Source organism: Sus scrofa, chromosome 2, assembly GCF_054392235.1.
Source record: "Sus scrofa isolate SSC_HxYL_T2T_F1_AM1 chromosome 2, Sscrofa_HxYL_maternal_Yorkshire_Landrace_v2.0, whole genome shotgun sequence".
NCBI classification, from domain to species: domain Eukaryota; kingdom Metazoa; phylum Chordata; class Mammalia; order Artiodactyla; family Suidae; genus Sus; species Sus scrofa.
Window position 1 is genome coordinate 139,351,815 of NC_139384.1, and position 19,890 is coordinate 139,371,704.

General features: G+C 34.7%; 1 long non-coding RNA gene across 16 annotated transcripts in view; it reads right to left on the reverse strand.

The window, feature by feature from the left end:
- The window catches only part of LOC102158243 (uncharacterized), a 1,270,494-nt gene that overhangs the window by 611,743 nt on the left and 638,861 nt on the right, over positions 1–19,890 (reverse strand). For 8 of the 16 annotated variants that reach the window (XR_014838692.1, XR_014838685.1, XR_002342077.2 and 5 more), the window contains one exon: positions 5,588–5,634. The exons of the other annotated variants lie outside the window; for them this stretch is intronic. This is a non-coding gene — a long non-coding RNA (uncharacterized LOC102158243). The remainder of the gene's footprint in view (positions 1–5,587; positions 5,635–19,890) is intronic. 16 annotated transcript variants of the gene reach the window in all.

The window sequence follows — 19,890 nt, forward strand, 5'->3', positions numbered from 1 at the left end:
TTCTCACAGAACACCTGCTGAACAATAGCAGAAGACCTCAAACACCTGAAAGGACAAGAAAGATCTCCACATAACCAGTTAGGATGAAAGAAGAAAAAAAAGAGGAAGCAGGAAGGAATTTGTGCACCTGGGAGGGAGCTGAAGGAAAGAAGAGGTTCCCACATCCTAGAAAGCCCCATAACTAGCAGGGGGATCAGCCAGGACAGAAAAGGGGCTTCAGAGGCTCAGAGAGAGTGCAACTACCAGTATGTGGGAAGCAGGACAGAGTGACACCTACACAGACAGTCCATGACACTGCCCTGTGCATCTAAGCCTGAGATGTGCATCCATTGGTACAATTGGGAGCTGGGGGCTGGAAGACTGTGCTTAGAGGACAGATCTGGGATGAGGACTGGTGTTGACTGTGCAGAGATGACTTAAAAGGGCTGGATCCTGGTACAGCTGCAAAGTGAAATGTTTGTGGAAGCCCAGGCTTGCTATATAGAAGCAAAGCACCATTGTTCAGTGTCGTGTGAAGGGAGGACCACCACTGAAGCCTTTTCCCCCCACATGCAAACCCCTGCCTCCACATGTGCTAGGATAGGCTCCTATCTGGGTGGGCTTGCACACCCCAGGTGCTGCCCTGATGGACCCTGGGAGCAGATGATGGTGGGTTGCCCATGAGCAGAGGTGGGGATGAAGTCACAGATGAATCTCAGGGGCCATGTGACTTAGGAAGCAGAGCTAAACTTTCTGCCTATGGCTGTGCAAGCTGTGGATTTACATGTCCACAGCCAGCTTTGTAAATTCACTGCCTGTGCAACATCAGAACAGACAATGGGTGCTCCTGTAGCTGGCACAGGTCTGGATTTAGTGCTATGGGCTTTGTGGGTGTATATAAGTGGTGGCTGGGCCAGGTCAGGGTCTGAAGTGCCTCTGTATCTCTCACAGTGGGGTCAGGTCCATGACTACTATAGTCCTAGAACCTGATTTCAGTGGATCTATGCTGGTAGGTCTGTGAAAACAACACCTGAGAGATACCAGGGCCAATTGTCTACATATCCATGGTTGAGGTGGGGCCAAGGGCAGTGCCAACAGTGTACTTTTTGAGTCCATGCTATGGGTGCAAGATAACACAACAGAGCACAATCAGAAGAGAACAGCTTCAGTGAAAGAATACTCAATGGTGCCTCTCCCAGTGGGAATGCTCTAATCCCATCTACCTTGAACCCCAACTTAGAAACACAGCTTGGAAATCAATCTGGGGGCTTCTTCTATAATAACTATGGAGCAGACCCTACCCTGGTAGGGAAGTGACAACCACAGAGCAAAGAAGAGTCCCTGATCAATATCAGTGCAGGCACTGATCACCACAACATCAGTTACACCTTCTAACAAGGAGGTAACAGCCAGCATACACTTAGGAAAAGAGGTAGTAAGCATCCACATTAAAAAAAAAAAAAAAGCCCTTGCACCAAAAAATATTAAACCCATGCAGGCTGTACAGGGCTATTCCTAAATAAAAATAACATTCCAAGACCACAGTAGGTAGATAATTGTTTCTCCTAAACTCATAAAACAAGAGAATACAAGTAAAATGAAGAAGCAGAGGAACCACTCCCAATTAAAAATTGAGAGAATGCCCATGAACAAACAAACAATGAAACAGACCTCTTCAGTCTAAAAGCCACCAAGAGTTTAAAATGAAGATAATGAAAGTACTGAAGGAATTATGAAAAGCTTTTGAAAGAAATGCAGATTACTGTAAAAAGGAACTAGAAACTAGGAGGATTCAAGAAAAACTAGAAAATTCATTTGAAGAGATGAAAGCAGAACTAAAGGCAATGAATATACAAATGGACAATGCAGAAGAAAGAATAAATGGTCTGGAAGATAGAATAATATAAATCACCCAATTAGAACAGCATATAGAAACTCAAATGAACAAAATTAAAAATATATCAGACCTATTGGATAATATAATATTGTGCCAATCTATGCATACTAGGTATCCCAGAAGAAAAAGAAAGAGAAAAGGGGATTGAAAATGAACTTGAAGGTATTGTATCTGAAAGCTTCCCAAACCTAAAGAAGGAAACAGATATTCAGGTACAGGAAATACACAGGGTCCCAAACAAGATAAACCCAAACAGATCTACATCGTGACATATTATAATAAAAACTGGCATAATTTAAAGAGGATTATAAAGGCATCAAGAGAAAAATGAAGAGTTAATTAAAAAGAAATCTCCATAAGGCTATTGGCTGATTTCTCCATAGAACTGTTACAGATCAGGAGGGAGTGGCAAGATATAGTCAAAGTCCTGAAAAGGAAAAATATGCAACCTAAGATACTCTACTTAGCAAGATTATCATTTAGAATAGGGGAGAGATTAAGACTTCCTTAGACAAGCAAAAACTAAAAGGATACAACAATACTAAAACTATCCTAAAGAAAATTTCAAAAGGTCTTTTCTAAATAGAAAAGAAGCAAGGATCTATAGGAAAGAGAAAACACAAATGGAAAGCAAATCACTAAAATGATTAACACACAGATTTTAAATACATATAAAAAATTCAATCAGCAGCAAAAGGACCTATATGAAGGTGTAAAAGAGGAAAACAAAATCATAAAATGTGGGGGAAAAGAGTAAGAAAATGTATATATATATATTTTTAGAATGTGTTTGAGCCTGTATGACTACCAATCCAAAGCAAGTAGATATAGGAAGGGGTTAATATACTAGAAAAACATCAACTACAAATCAAAATCACACAATAGATACACAAAAACCAAAAAGAGCACATTAGAAAAATGCAAAAGAAAATCTTCAAACCACAAAAAGAAAAAGGAAAGGAAAAAGAATAAATATAAAATCAACTGGAAAACAGGATTTAAAATGTCAATAAATACATATATATTAATAATTACCTTAAAAGTCAATGACTACATGCTCAATTAAAAAACACAGAGTGAAAGTCTGGATAAAAAGGCAAGAGCCTACAGTATGCTGCCTACAAGAGACCAAAGTTAGGGCAAGGGATACACATAGACTGAAATTGAGGGAATGGAAACAGATATTTCATGCAAATGGAAATGACAAGGTGTTGTCACAACAAGCATATCAGACAAAAACCAACTTTAAAACAATGGCTAAAAAGAAAGAAAAGGTCACTACATAATGATAAAATGATCAATACAAGGAGAGGATTTTACATTCATCAACATATATGCACTCAAAATAGAAGTACTCAAATACATAAAACTAATACTCCCAGAAAAAAAGGGAGAAACTGAAGGATGCAATAATAGCAGGAAACCTTAATGCACACTCACATCAATGCACAAATCTTTGAGACAGAAGATCAATAAGACAATAGACATCTTAAATGATACTACAGAACAGTTAGACTTAATTGATATCTTCAGGACATTATATACCAAAAAACCCCAGAATACACATTCTTTTCAAGTGCACATGGAACATTCTCTGGGTTTGACTGCAAACTGGCACAAAACAATTCAAATTTAAGAATATAGAAATTATTTCTAGCATCTTTTCTGGTGACAAAGGCAGAAACTAGAAATCAATCACAAAAAAAGAAATTATAAAAAAACAATTACATGGGGACTAAACAACATGCTATTTTTAAAAATGGGTCAACAATGAAATCAAATAAGAAATTTAAAAATACCTTAAGGCAAATGACAATGGAAACACAATCATACAATAATTATGGGATGCAGCAAAAGCAGTTCTTAGAGGGAATTTCATAGTGATACATGCCTTCTTTAAGAAAAAAGAAAAATCTTGGAGTTCCTGTTGTGGTTAAGAACCTGACTAGTCTCCATGAGAATGAGGGTTTGATCTCTGGCCTCACTCAGTGGGATAAGAATCTAGTATTTCTGCAAGCTGTGGCACAGGCTACAGATGTAGCCTGTATCCTGCATTGCTGTGGCTGTGGCACAGGCCTGCAGCTTCAGCTCTGATTCAACCCTAGCCCAGGAACTTCCATATACTACAGGTGCAGCCCTAAAAATAAGGGGGAAAAAAAGAGAGAGAGAGAGAGAGAGGAAAAAACTCAAATAAACAATCTAAACTACCAACAAAAATATAGGGAAAAAAAAACCTAAGGTCAGCAGAAGTAAGGAGAAAATAAAGGTTAGAGAGGAAATAAATAAAATAGAGCTTAAAGAAACAAAAGAAAATAAGGAAACAAAACAAAATGAAACCAAGAGGTAATTCTTTGAAAAGGTAAACAAAATTAATAAACCTCTGGCTAGGCTCACCAAGAAGAAACAAGAGAAGACCCAAATAAAAAAAATAAGAAATGAAAGAGGAGAAATCACAACAGATTACACAGAAATACAAAAAGAAAAAAAAAATTAGAATATTGTGAACATCTATCAACAAATCAGGCAACCTAGAAGAAATGGACGACTTTCTAGAAACATACAGTCCATCAAAATGAATCAAGAAGAAATAGATAACTTGAACAGACCAAGCAATAGAAATGAAATAGAATCTGTAATTTAAAAACTCTAAACAAAAGTCTAGGAGCAGATGGCTTCACTGGGGAATATAACAAACATACAAAAAAAATACAAAAACAAAAACAAAAACACCTTGTAAATAGTCTTCTTAGAGGAAGGAATACTCCCAAAGACATTCTATGAAGCCACTATCATCCTGACACTGAAACCAGACAAATACACTATCAAAAACAAACAAATAAACAGACAAAATGAGAGGCTAATATCTTTGATGAATATAGATGAAAAAATTCTCAACAAAATATTAGCAAACTGAATCCAACATCACACAAAAAAAGTCATTGACTATGATCGAACTGGATTCATCCCAGGGTCAAAAGAACGGTTTAATATATACAAATCAATCAATGGAATACACCACATCAGCAAAAGACAAGACAGAGACCATGTGATCATCTCAATAGATACCGAAAAAGCACTTGATACAATTCAACATCTATTAATGATAAAAATGCTTATGAAAATGGGCATAGAGGAACCATATCTTAATATAATAAACACTATATATGATAAATCCACAACCAATATACTATTCAATGGCTGAAGCCTTCCTGCTAAAATCTTGAACAAGAAAAGGATGTCCACTCTCACCACTTCTATTCAACATAGTATTAGAAGTCCTAGCCATAGCAATCGCATAAGAAAAAGAAATAAAAGGTATTCAAATTGGAAAAGAAGTAAAATTCTCATTATATGCAGATAACATGATACTATACATAGACAACCCTAAAGACTCCACACAAAAACTACTAGAACTGATAAATGAATTCAACAAGGTAGCAGCATACAAGATTAACATTCAGGAATCAGTTGCATTTATTTACACTAACAATGAAATATCAGGAATGGAATGTAAACAAACAATCCATTTTAAAATCACATAAAAAATTAAATAAAGTACTTAGGAAAAAAACTTATCAAGTATGTGAAAGACTTACATGTTGAAAACTACAAAACATTAAGAAAGGAAATTAAGGAAGTTTTAAAGAAATGGAAAGAGAGTTCATGCTCTTGGATAGGAAGAATTAATATTGTTAAAATGGGTATACTTACCAAAGTAATCTACAGATTTAATACGATTCCCATCAAATTCCACAGAACTAGAACAAAGAATCCAAAAATGTATATGAAACCAAAAATGTCCCAGAATTTCCAAAGTAACTATGAGGAAAAATAACAAAGCAGGAGGCATATCCCTCCTAGACTTCAGATAATACTATAAGGCTACAATAATCGAAACAGCATGGTATTGGCACACAAACAACAAAAACATGCATACAGATCAATGGAACAGAATAGAGAGCCTAGAAATTAACCCACACACCTATGAACAATTAATCTTTGACAAAGCACATAAGAAAATGCAATGGGTAAAAGACAGTCTCTTTAGCAAGTGGTGTTGAGAAAGTTGGACAGCTGCATGTAAGTCAATGGAATTAGAAAACATTGTCATGTCATACACAAAAATAAATTCAAAGTAGGTTAAAGACTTTAATATAAGGCAATACATCATAAAACTCCTTAAGAGACCATAAGCAAAACATTCTCTGACATGAATCATATATGTATATATTTTTAGGTCAGTCTTCCAAGTCAATAGAAAAAAAAGCCGAAATAAACAAATGATACCTAAGCAAACTTACAAGCTTTTGTACATTAAAAGAAACCATAAATAAACAAAGAAAACCCCTGACAACTTACAAACAGGGAAATAATATTTGCAAATGATGCAACCATCAAGGGCTTAATTTCCAAAATATATAAACAGTTCATATAATTCAATGACAAAAACCAAACAACCTAATTGAAAAATGGGCAGAAAATCTAAATAGACATTTCTTCAGCAAAGACATACAGATGGACAATAAGCACATGAAAAGATGCTCAGCATCACTAATTAATATGGAAGTACAAATCAAAACCACAATGAAGTACCTCCTCACATCAGTCAAAATAGCCACCATTAGCTCTTTCCAGATGGCTGTGCAGTGTCTCAAAACCTTTCATTTAAAAGTACATCTTTTGTTCTGATTGAAGAGGCAAACTTTATCATATACTAAATTGTTATGAACAAATAAGTCTGCTTCTAGACTTTCTATTTTTCTATTAATGAGCCAATACCAACCTGTTTTAATTATAATGGCTTTATAATATGTTTACTACTGGGGTTAACCCTTCCTCTCCCCAAGCATGGGTACTATATTTTTCTTTATTTTTTTATCAGAGTATTACTGGATATTCTTGACTGCTTACTTTTTAAAATGGACATTTAAGTCAACTTGTTTGAGGAAAAAAATCTATTGATTTTATTTGAGATCATATTAAATGTATAAATTAAGTTATGGAACACTGATGTCACTATGAGTTTATCTTTCTGTACATATACATATACACATATACAGTCTTACAATAACATACTCACTCCTTCCTGTACACACATATACACAGAAATACCTAATTTCTCATTATGTGGTCTGTTTCCTTTGATTTATTGCCCTTCCTTCCTCCTTCCTTCCCCTCCTTCCTTCCTCCCTCCCCCACCCCCATTTCTTCCTCCTTCCTTTCTTTTAGCACTTAGTATTTCTAACATTTAAGAGGGTGTATATTGTTCTAGTAGCTGCCATTATGCTAATTCTCTAACATAATATTTTAGTTCCTTAAAATATTTCTAACTAAAGCTGATGAGTAGTAGTGATTATCAAAGTATAAGTCACAGAGCATTTTTTAAATTGTGATAATTTTTAAGCAATCAAATTTTTTCTGAACAGAAGGCAACACTGGAAATATTATTTAAATTTAAAAAAATTTTATAAGGTAATCACAGAGGAGTTAATTTCTATCTCTTGCTTTTATAACGAATTTTATGACATTTTTAAGTTGCAATAAATCATGTAAAAAAGAATATCAGGTTCTCTTTACATATTTAATTACATAAAAATATTCCTTAGAAAACGATTAACAATTCAATTTCAGATATCCCTTCACATGCCAAAAGAAATGTTCTTGCCTGTGTATGGGATTGTGTACAAATAGCTCATCTAATCATAATGATTATGGTATAGCCACGCCTTCAAACAGTATGGCATACTTTTCTGACAGTTTAGTATAAAACAGTTTTCCATATTTGAAGCATCAGTTTCTATTGACTATCTTGAACCACCCTTGTAAAACAAAATTTTGTCATCTTAAGGAATTAACTCATAATTGAGAGCACTACTATTCTAATTTCAAAATCTTTTATGGTGAATCTAATTAACAGCCTTTAAAGGTCCTTAGGCATATATTTTGCTTTTATTATCACCATACTCCCAGAGAGCAATCGTAAGCCCCAAAGCCTTTGAAATATGATGGAGATTTCCACTGACCTCAAAGTGCCTTAACACTTGTAATTTCATTGCCAAGGTAATTGCTTTAATGCTCTTTGCTAGCACTTTTGCTATCATTTACATACTGTGGCCTCTTCCAGATATGTTTGTCCTCTGACATCCACTAAATCATACAGCCACAATGCCTTGAGAAAAAAGAAGCCAGTAAGGCTAAGGCTTAAAATAAAAGCCTACCAGAGACTAATGATGGAAGGTGGAGCTTCATGTTCTGGGCACCAGGATCTTGGCCAAAGAACTATATGATGATGGAAGCAGAGAGAGTGGAGGAGAAAGGTTTTGTACAAAGGCAGAAAGTTCAAAATGTTACATTTTTTTCCTCCCCTGTCAGACCATCACACAATTGCTGGCCTCCGGAAAATAGCTCTGCTAGTCCAGCTGCAGTTTTGCCTGTAGTCCTTATCAGTTATCAGGAGGAATCCAGGAGTAGCTGAATATAAAATTAGAAGTAGCTCACTGAAGAAGGCAAAACAAAAATACTCAATGACATTCTTTCGTATTATGCTTTAAAGTAACATTTCCCAAATTTCATATAGGAAAACATATTCCCAAGTGAAGCATCATAAAGGATGTTGTTTACAGTAACCAAACATATTTGAGAAATATAACATTTGTAAAATAATAAGAATTTTATCTATATTGGTTTCTGCCCCCAGTTCCTGACAGAGAGCTCTTAAAACTCACAAATAGGGTGCTAAGAGAGTTCTTTGTTCTAATATTTAGTCTTTGGCCTCATACTGACAGAGAAATTCTAAAATTTTGTAATGTTCTAAGTGACAGGAGCATCTGCTAATGAGCTCTCGAATCCTTTGGAATTTCCTAGGTGATAGGAACATCTTGTGTTCTAAGGAGTTTACCCTTGGTGGATGTGGGCTGGTCATGAGAAAGACTAATCCATGACTAGAATCTTGAAACTTTTAGCCACATCCCCTATTTTCGACAGAGAAGCTGGAAATAGAGGTAAAAATTCATCATGCCTATGTGATGAAGCCTCCATAAAATCCCAATAGTAAGGGAGTTAGGGGAGTTCCCAGGTTGATGAAAACATCCATGTGCCAGGAGAGTGGTGCACCCCCAACTCCATGAGAACAGAAGCTCCTGTGCTTGGGACCTTTCTAGACCTCACCCTATTTATTTTTGTCCAGCTGTTCATCTGTATTAAATACGTATTTAAGATTTCTTTTGAGTGAAGTGAGCTTTTCTAGCAAGTGATCATATTTGAGTGGTGAGGTCTTGGGAACCTCCAATTTGTAGTCAAGTTGAACAGAAGTTGTGGATAACCTGAGGACTTCTTACTTGTGATTAGTGTCTAAAGTGGGGAGCAGTTTATGGGACTAAGCCCTTAACCTGTGGAGTCTAACTCTGGTCAGTGTCAGAAGTGAAATGAGTTTCACCACCCCCAGCTGGTGTTGCAGAGACTGCTTTGTGTGTGGAAAAAACTCACACATCAGATGCCGTAGGTATGAAGTATATAAATAAGTAGAAATGAGGAATTTTTCTTAGACACATGTCATGCCCCCCTTGTGGATTCATAATGTACATTTCTTCACTACCAGCCATCTATGCTGAATAAATTAGTATTGTCAATTAAACCTAATAATTTCCAATTCATTTAACTACATAGCTTATTTTTTCCCTTTGCTATACTTTCAACATTCCATGGACCTAATATTATGCAGAACATATTCTGTAAAATGCTGGTCTGAAGATTTTCCTAAATTAAAACTTACTACAGTTTGTAGCTGCATCAGATCCCTTTGGAAGTGTGGGGGGTATAAATTAAATCTATAAACCTTTGAAGTTGGTCTTTTGAGTGCCTCAAGGAGAGTTTCTGCTAGTATCAGCTTAATAAACAAACAGCAACATCTGATTTTTCACCACTATCAAGTCCATAAAGTAGATGTTAGCTGCACATATGGTTAATTACCAGTATCATAAAGCTTTATTGAAAAGCATAATATTTACATCAAAGTTAGCATGTGAGTTATGCTGGATTTTGGCTACTGTGAAGGCTAAGATTTAATTATAATAATCAACATGTAGTGAGCATTATTACAAAGATTTTTAGTCAAATTGCACCAGAAAATCCTTTCAACAACTCAGTGAAGGAAATAGGATGGTGGTATTATTCTGCCTGTTTAGAAATGGATATTGTATTTTATTTTTTGACCCTAAGGACCCCATATGTTATTTACATTTGCGTGTGTTATGTGTGTGTAATAGAATAGTTCTATGCTTCAAGGACCAAATAGAGGTCTCCGTGTTTTTATTGAGCTTGCTCCTAACTTTTCATGAAGTTGCAGGTAATACTACCAAGTACTTTGATGCCATTTTCTAAGACACATAGTTGAAATTATCTTGGCTATCATTATTTTGCTGCTCTGAAAATACATATAATCCCATTCAGATATATCATTGATCTTCTCTGCCTTTTTGCACACTATCAATAATTGTTTAAGATACGTTGTTTTTTCTTCTGTCTCTCAAAAAAAACTTTGTTACTACCTTTGGATGAAGTCAGTTTGTGCAGGTTTTTATTTATTTTTTCCCCACAGAAGCTGATGTTGCGCTGGGTACAAAGAATATACTCCAAGAAAGCTATGACTTCCTGAGTGTCTTTGGGCTTATGAGTCTTAGACATCATAGAATTTGCAAAATTAGGTAGGAAACAGGTGTTTGACTGAACATTTTATTTTTTTATCCAATTGTTATTGCACTGCTATCCTGACTTCTAACATATTTTATTTATGTAAGGGCATCATATAGTACATTCTTTTTCATCTTCTATCACTCAACAAAAATTTTCTTTATTAACCCCAAGCTCCCAATGCATCCCATTCTCTCCCCTTGCCCCTTGGCAACCACAAGTCTATTCTCCAAGTCCATGATTTTCTTTTCTGTGGAAAGGTTCATTTGTGCCATATATTAGATTCCAGATATAAGTGATATCATATGGTATTTGTCTTTGTCTTTCTGACTTACTTCACTCAGGTTCAAAGTCTCTAGTTCCATCCATGTTGCTGCAAATGGCATTATTTTGTTCTGTTTTATGGCTGAGTAGTATTCCATGGTGTATATATACCACACCTTCCTGATCCAATCATCTGTCGATGGACATTTGGGTTGTTTCCATGTCTTGGCTATTGTGAAGAGTGCTGCAGTGAACATGTGGGTGCATGTGTCTTTTTTAAGGAAAGTTTGTCCAGATATATGTCCAAGAGTGGGATTGCTGGGTCATATGATAGTTCTAGGTATAGTTTTCTAAGGTACCTCCATGCTGTTCTCCATAGTGGTTGTATCAGCTTACATTCCCACCAACAGTGCAGGAGGGTTCCCTTTTCTCCACCCCCCTCCCCAGCATTTGTTATTTGTGGACTTATTAATGATGGCCATTCTGACTGGTATAAGATGGTATCTTGTGGTATTTGCATTTCTCTAATAATCAGTGATGTTGAGCATTTTTTCATGTGCTTGTTGGCCATCTGTATATCTTCCTTGGAGAAATGTCTATTCAGGTCTACACAAATTTTTGATGTTCTTCTATGGTATGTGTAGCAGTGATTTTTCTTGGTAGCTGATGTTGGGGAATTGAGGGATGTATTTTATAATTACAATTCAGATTTCTTTTGAAGTAAATTTTTTTTTTTTTTTAGTGTAAGAAACAATGGGTGTTATATTTACAGAGAACTTAACTGTCCACTCTTATTGGTATAAGCCTAATATATCCAATTGAAAGGATAGTCCTAAGAATGTCAAATTACAAATTTAAACAAATATTAGTGATTTTTATTGCATGGCTAAAAATCTTAGTGGTTTAATATCAGGACAAATTAAATTCAAGGGCATAGAGCTAGATCAATTATACATGATTCTTAGAAATTGTAAGGGTGTAATAACAGCCTAAAACTTCTAGTTTAAGATGGCCAAAGAAAATTTTCCTTCCCTGTGCTTCTTCAAATCTTATCGTCTACAAAAAACAATAAATGATAGAATAAAACATTTCATCATAAGGGGAGCAAAACCACTCATTACTCAAAGAACAAATTTTTAAAATCACTGGACAGATACTGCTAAATGATAATCAAAATGAGGGATCAGGGACAATGTGCAGATTTCCCCATAGTTAAGATGTATACCAAATGATCATGATTAACTAAAAGATGAGATCTAGGGTTATCTAAAAGATGAAAAAAATGTTCCACTGGAGATCCAGAATGATGGGGGAAAAGGAAATGAAAGACCAAAAGAAAAAAAAAAAACTGTGTACAAAAATATCAAAAACGAAATAGAAGCTATGGATTGCTTCAGACTCTTCTAGGTCTCCCAGCCACCAAATGCCCATTCTGACCCCACAGCATTTTCTATTAGCAGTGATTAACATTCAAAAATGAACAACATCATGCACACATCACTACAATCACACAGTCCCTATATGACATAGAATTTATTTAAGGAAATTTTATAAGCAGAGAACTAGTACAATAATTTTTTTTTAAAAGAACTAGTACAGTGAGTATAGGCCCTAAACTTTCATTTTCTCTAACTTGGGATAGACACAGATGCTCTTTATACATCAAAACCAAAGTTCTAGGAGAGAGGATATGGTTAGGTTAGGTTAGCATGTCGTACATGCAACTGAGAACTCAAGGAGTGAGCGTGTGCTTAACTACTGTTACATATTTACAGTACGTTTAGCACTGGATCTGGGAATGTCTAGTTTTTTTTAAATCAGAAATGGTCAAGCTTTTCCTGTAAAGGGCCAGATATCATGTATTTTATACAGAAATAGTTTCTGTGGGACATACGTTCTCTCTTTTGAGTATTCCACTCCACTGTGGCACTATGAAAGCAGCCATGAATAGTATATAAAAAAATGAGTAGGACTGTCTTTTAATAAATCTTTATTTATGGCCACTAAAATCTGAATATCATATAACTTTCATGCTTCATGAATTATTATTCCTCTTTGGCTTTTCCTCAACTACATAAAAATGTAAAAATTTTTCTTTGCTCATATTCCATTCAAAACAGACAGCTGGATTTAGTCCTTGGGTTATAGTGTTTACAGATTCTTAAACTAGGCAACAAGAAATATATCAAGCAATCTTTAGGCCCTGGGACAAAGCTCGGGAATATGCATACCAAAATGCAAGATGTGAAAACCAAAACCCCTGCAAACATGCCAGGAATGTTGACATGAGCTAAAGACCTTGGATCGCTGCAGCCCAGTCCAGTTCACTGAACCAACTCTCAGATAAGCTATTAAAAGGTCTCCAGATGTGTCTCTCATCAAGTAACCACTAACTAAAGTAACTAAAGCTCTAACATAACAAACCACATGTTAAAGTATGCTTTTAAAGGGAAATAAAAAGTGTCCAAAAAGGCTGATAAAGAAGAATTACCATAACAGGAATTAGTCAAAGAAACACAAACAATGTCAAAAAAAAGAGGAGAAAGAAATCGTGGATAATTGCTTTAAATACTCAAAATGGAAAAATAATTACAAATACCCAAATGAATATAAAAGGGAAAAGGGTTGAAAACTGAGCTTATAGATCTTAGAAAAGAAATGCCAGTGAGCAATAAAAATATGGTTCTCAAGGTCTTTAAAAAAAATCACATAAAAATGAACAACACTGGAGTTGCCACTGTGGTGCAGTGGGTTAATGTTCTGGCTTTTCTCTGTGGCATTGGTGGTTCAATCCCCAGTCTGAGTTGGTGGGTTAAGGATCTGGCATTGATGCAGCTGTGGTGTAGGTCACCATTGCAGCTTGAATTCGATTCCTGGCCTGGGAACTTCCATATGCCACTGTGTGGCAAAAAAAAAAAAAAAGAAAAAAGAAAACACCACTGTAAACAAAGTCAAAGTATAATGGATGTTCTTTTCATAATTCTTTTAGGTAGTAGGTTAAGTGGTTTATTTTTTCTTCTTACTTTTTGAGGAAGGCCTGTATGATTATGAACTTCCTTCTTAGAACTGCTTTTCTTGCATCCTATATATTTTGTGAAGTTGTATTATAATTTTTGTTTTATCGCAAGATATTTTATTTCTTTTTTGATTTCAACATGAACTCTGTTTTTCTTAGTAGCATGCTTTTCGGTCTCCATGTGTTTGTTCTTTCCTCACTTTTCTTTCTATAGCTGATTTCTAGTTTTATACTACTGTGGTCAGAAAAGATGCTTGAAAATGCTTGAAATAATTTCTATCCTCTTAAAATTTTTGTGGCTTGTTTTGTGACCAAGCATGTGGTCTATCCTAGATAACTTTCCATGCACACGTGTAAAAAAATGTGCATTCTGGGATTTTTTTTTTTTTTTTTGTCTTTTGGATTTAGTATACTGTAGATATCAAGTCCAACTGGTCCATTGTGTCACTTAAGACCTCTGTTGCTTTACTGATTTTCTGTCTGGATATCTACTGATATGAGTGGGGTGTTTAAAGTCTCCTACTATTATTATATTATTTTCAGCTTCTCTATTTGAGTCTATTAGCACATGCTTTATACATTAAGGTGCTCCTATACTGGGTGCATATATGTCAATGATTGTAATATCTTCTTGTATTGACCCCTTTATTATAATACAATACTTTGTCTTTTTATGGCCTTTTTTTAAAATAAAGTCTATTTTGTCTGCTACCTCTACTTTCTTATTGTTACTATGCCCTACTTATAGTCCCTGTGTGTTTTTCATATTAAAGTGAGTCTCTTGTAGGCAGCATACTACAGTTTCTTGCTTTTAAATTATTTTTATCAAATCTATCACTTTATGTCTTTTGATCAGAGCATTTAGTCCATTGACACTTAAATTAATTATAGACAGGTATGTAATTATTGCCATTTTAATCCTTGTTTTCCAGGTGTTTTTGTAGTTCTTGTTTATTTCTTCTTTTTTGGTTTTCCTTTTGTGGCTTGATGATATTCTTTTGCAGTATGCCTCAGTTCCTTTCTTTTTGTTTTTTTGTGAATCTACTGTCTGTTTTTCATTTACAGCTACCATGGAGTTTAAGTATGTTAACTTACAACTATATAAATATCTAAATGACTTTAAACTGATTGTCATTCGAGTTCAAACACATTCTAAAAGATTTATATTTTTATACTTCTCTCCTCCACATTTTGTGATTTGATGTTCTCATATCCTCATGATGTCTCCATGCTTATCCTTTTATTATTTATTGCAATTATAATCACTATTATAATTTTTGATTGCTTTTAATCTATGTACTGGCTTAATTAAGCCATCTTCAATCCTTAATATATTGGCCTTTTCTACTGTGATTTTTCCTTTCCTATAAAGTTTTGCTTCTTTTCTATTCAGAGAAAACTTTACAATATTTCTTTTAGGGTAGGTTTAGTACTGCTGAATTCCTTGAATTTTTGCTTCTCTGAGAAATTATGTATCCTTCCCTCTATTTTAAATGATAATCTTGCTGGATAGAATATCCTAGATTGCAGATTTTTCCTTTTTAGGACTTTTAATATATCTTGCCACTCCCTTCTAGCCTGCAAAATTTCTGCAAAGAAGTCACTGGAGATTCTCCTGTCAATAACTCTTTGTTTTTATCTTACTGTCTTTAGAATCTGCTCTGTATTTTTAACTTTTGCCATTTTAACTATGATTTTGTCTTGTGTGCTCTGTTTTGAGTTCATTTTGTTTGGAATCCTCTCTGTTTCTTGTACCTTGATATCTGTTTCCTTCTTTAGGTTTGAAAAGTTTTCAGCACAAGGAAGAAAATAATAAAGATCAGAGAGGGAATAAGTAATATGGAGATCAAAAACAATTAAAAAGATAAATAAAACCAAGATAAAGTTTTTTGAAAATATAAAAATTGACAAATCGTTAGCCAGGCTCACTAAGAAGAAGAGAGAGAATGCCCAAATAAACAAAATGAGAAATGAATATATAATAACCAAACCAGAAGAGAATACTATGAAGTATGAAGTTATATGCCAACAAATTGGACAACCAAAAGAAACACACAAGTTTATAGAAACATAGAGCCTCCCAAGATTGAGTCAAGAAGAAATAGATAATTTGAACACAATGATCACTATGAGTGACACAGATCCTGGAATTTTTTAAAAAATGCCCTGCAAACAAAAGTCCAGGACCAGATGGCATCACTGGGGAATACTACCAAACATACAAAGAACTAAACTATCCTTCTGAAACTATTCCAAAAAGACTGAAGAGGAGGGAATATTCCTGAACCCATTCCATGGTGCCACCAACACCCTCATATCAAAACCAGAAAAATACACTATAAAAAAGAGGAAATTACAGGCCAATATCTTTGATGACTATAGATGCAAAAATCCTCAAAAAAATATTAGCAGAATGAATCCAACAATATAGAAAAAGAATCATACACCATGATCAGTTTAGAGTTATTACAGGGTCAAAGAGAGTTCAATATAGCAAATCAATCAGTGTCACACACCCCACTATCTAAAGGCACAGAAGAAACATTTGATAACATTGAACATCCATTCATGGTGAAAAAAACTTTCACCAAAGTGGGTAGAGGGGGAACATATCTCAACATAATAAAGGCCATTTATGACAAACCCATAGTCAGCATAATATTCAATGGTGAAAAGTTAAAAGCCTTCCCACTAAACTCATAAACAAGACAAAGATGCCCATGCAACACTCTATCCAACACAGTATTAATGTCTTAGCCACAGTAATCATGAAAAAGAAACAAAAGGTATCTATTTTGGAAGGGAAGAGGTAAAACTGTCACTATTTGCAAAGGACATGACACTCTAAATAGAAGACCATAAAGTCTCCACAAAAACCCCACACAAAACTCCATGAACTAATAAATGAATTCTGAAAGGTAGAAGGATACATGATTAATATATAGAAATCCATTGCATTTCTTTACATTAATAATGAATTATCAAAAGAGAAAGTAAAAAGACAATCTTAGTTTAATAAAATTACATTAAAAATACCTATGAATAAACTTAACTAAAGAGGTGAAATACTCATACACTAAAAGCTACAAAATATTTATAAAGGGAACTAAAGATGATTCAAAGAAACAGAAAGATATCCCATGCTCTTGGATTGGAAGAATTAGTATTCTTATAAAGGTCATACTACCCAAAGCAATCTATAGATTTAATACAATCCCTATTGAAAGACATAAGACATTTTTTAAACAAAATGAAAACAATCCTAAAATTTATATGGAACCACAGAAGATTCCTGAGGGATTCTGAGGGAAAAGAATAAAGCTGGAGGTTTAACCCTTCCAGACTTCAGCCTATACTATAAAGGTACTGTAATCAAAACAGCATGCTACTGGCACAGAAACAGACATATAGGTTGGTAGAACACAATAGAGAGCACAGAAATAAATCCACACACCTATGGCCAATAAATCTTCAACAAAGGAGGCAAGAATATACAACAATGAAAAGATACTCTCTTCAACAAGAAGTTTTAGGAAAGCTGGACAGCTACATGTTAATCAGTGAAATTAGAACACTCTATCACACCATAGAAAAACACTCAAAATGGTTTAAAGACATGACACCATAAAACTCCTAGAAGATAACATAGGCAAAATTATCATTTCATATAAGTTGTAGCAATATTTTCTTAAATCACTCTCCCACAGCAAAAGAAATAAAAGCAAAAGTAAGCAAATGGGCCCAGTCAAGCTTAAAAGCTTCTGCACAGCAAAGGAAACCATCAACAAAATAAAAAACAACCTAAGGAAGGACAGAAAATGTTTGCAAATGATGCGATCAACAAGGAGTTAATATCCAAAATATAAAAGCACTCATACAACTAAATATCAAAAAAAAAAAAAACACCTAATCAACAAATGGCCAGAAGACCTAAAAGGACTTTTCTCCATATGGCTAAAAGGAACATGAAAATATGCTCAGCATTGCTAATTATTACAGAAATGCAAATCCAAACCACAATGAGGCATAACCTCACACCTGTAAGAATGGCCATCATTAAATGTCTACAAATAATAAATGCTGGTGATGATGTGGAGAAACGGAACTCCTCCTACACTGTGGGTGGGAATGTAAATTGGTGCAGCCACTGTGGAAAATAGTATGGAGTTTCTTTAAAAAACTTTTTAAAAAAGCTACTATTTGATGGAGCAATCCCACTCCTGGGTCTATGTACAGAAAAAGCAAATATTCTACTTGAAAATATACATGCACTTCAATGTTCATAGCAGCACTGTTTAAATAGCCAGGACATGGAAATGATCCAAGTGCCAATCAATAGATGATCAGTGTAAGAAGATGTAATGTATATATCATATACAATGGAATATTACTCAGCCATTAAAAGAATGAAATATTGCCTTATGCAGCAACATGGTTGCTTAATGAAATGTCAGAGAAAGATAAATATCATAAGATCACTTATATGTAGAACCTAAAATACAGTACAAATGAATCTATATGCAAAACAGACTTACAGACATAGAAAACAAATGGAAGGTTACCAAAGGGGAAGGGGAGGAGGGACAAATTAGGGGTATGGTATTAAAAGATATAAACTACTATATGTAAAATAAATATAAGAAGGATTTACTGTATAGCACAGGGAATTATATCCAACATATCAGAATAAATTATAATGGAATATATTTTCCAAAAATAAACAAGAATCACTATGCTACAACCTGAAACTAACACAATATTGTAAATCAACTATACCTCAATTTAAATAAAAAGTACTGGAGTTCCCATTGTGGTGCAGCAGAAACGAATCCAACTAGGAACCATGAGGTTGCAGGTTCCATCCCTGGCCTCACTCAGCAGGTCAAGGATCTAGGGTTGACGTGAGTTGTGGTGTAGGTCGCAGATGCAGCTCGGATCTGGCATTGCTATGGCTGCGGCACAGGCCAGCAGCTACAGCTCTGACTAGATCCCTAGTCTGGGAACCTCCATATGCCACGAGTGCGGCCCTAAAAAGACAATAAATAAATAAGTAAATAAAAAGTACCAAGTGATAGGTGAAGTAAACCTCACAAACAAAATTGTAGAAGACAAAACAGAACATCAACATGACTATGGAAGAAATAATAGTTACAACAAAGGATGTGGAACTACACATAACTTGTGTTCCTAAGAACAGAGCAAGTATCACAAGATTCAAGTATACAGTTAATCTGTCCTGAAATACATCAGGCTTGAATCTACTGATAGAGTTTCACAATGCTCTGAGGAAAATGTATACAGAGGGACTGATATAAGTACATGTATGCATTCTGTATATTCCTCAGTCTTTAAAGATTAACAAAAAAGAATCATGGGGATTTCTGAATGAATGGAAGAATAAGTCACATACAAAGGGGAATGTCAGCTGGACTTTTGAGGTCTCCAGTGAAACAGTTCCATAAAAAGTGCAGAAATGCCTATGCATTCCTAAGAAAAAGTGTAGCCCCCAAATTTATTTGTAGTTACTGTCCTTCACATTTAAAGTAAAAGATAGAACTTCTTGTTCTTGCATAGTGATATTTAGCCAAACAAGAGATAAGACAGTGAGTCAGGAAAGGAGAAACTGTAGAAAAGTATGGTTAGTAAGAATTGAATCAATTTATGCCAACTTCGAGGATTAAAGAACTAAAGTAATTATGGTTACATAATCTAATGTGAATGTTAGACTTCTTGGAAATGTTAAAATGATAACATAATTAAAAATGAAAGCTAAAAGATCAAATGTGGGAGGAAGTATGAGTGATATTGTTCTCATATTTCTTAGCAGAGAGTCAAATATTTTTTCAAGCTTGAAATGTATAGTTAAAAATAACACTTTTTAGACATGCAAGTGCTCAAAATATTACCTCCCCTGTATAATTTCTTAGTATTATTGAATGTGCTCCATGAAAAGGAAGAAGTAAATGCAAAAAGAGATAAGAACAGGAAACAAGGGATATTGAATGGATAACTGTCATTGTGATCATACAATCCTTCAAAATTCCAT